The sequence below is a fragment of the Frankliniella occidentalis genome, unplaced genomic scaffold (genome assembly GCF_000697945.3).
Source record: "Frankliniella occidentalis isolate FOCC.00 unplaced genomic scaffold, Focc_3.1 Scaffold95, whole genome shotgun sequence".
NCBI lineage: Eukaryota > Metazoa > Arthropoda > Insecta > Thysanoptera > Thripidae > Frankliniella > Frankliniella occidentalis.
The window spans coordinates 208,130-208,455 of record NW_026267224.1 but is presented as its reverse complement, the minus strand read 5'-3'; the positions used below and the strand labels follow the sequence as shown (position 1 = coordinate 208,455).

At 41.4% G+C, this 326-nt stretch overlaps 1 protein-coding gene across 1 annotated transcript in view; it reads right to left on the bottom strand.

Annotated features, from left to right (window-relative positions):
• The window catches only part of LOC113210561 (zinc finger protein 572-like), a gene marked incomplete at its 5' end in the record, with an annotated part of 5,198 nt that overhangs the window by 4,272 nt on the left and 600 nt on the right, over positions 1-326 (bottom strand). The gene's annotated exons all lie outside the window — the stretch shown is intronic.

Genomic DNA, 326 nt, shown 5'->3' with positions numbered 1-326 from the left:
AATTGGCAATTATGTAAGTAATCAATCTGGCGAACAAACTTTTTTGTTAATTAATCTATCACTCGCTTTTATGTGTGATGGGTTTTGACGTTTTTCGTGCGCTGACTTGTCTGAGCAAAACATTTTTCGCAATGATCACACTTGAACGGCTTCTCTCCGGTATGTGTCCTGAGGTGCTGAACAAGGGAACTTCTTTGAGCAAAACGATGCTTGCAGAAGTCACACCGATGAGGCTTCTCACCAGTATGTGTCCTAATGTGTTTAACATGGCTACTTTTATGAGAAAAACGCTGCTTGCAGAAGTCGCACAGATAAGGTTTCTCACC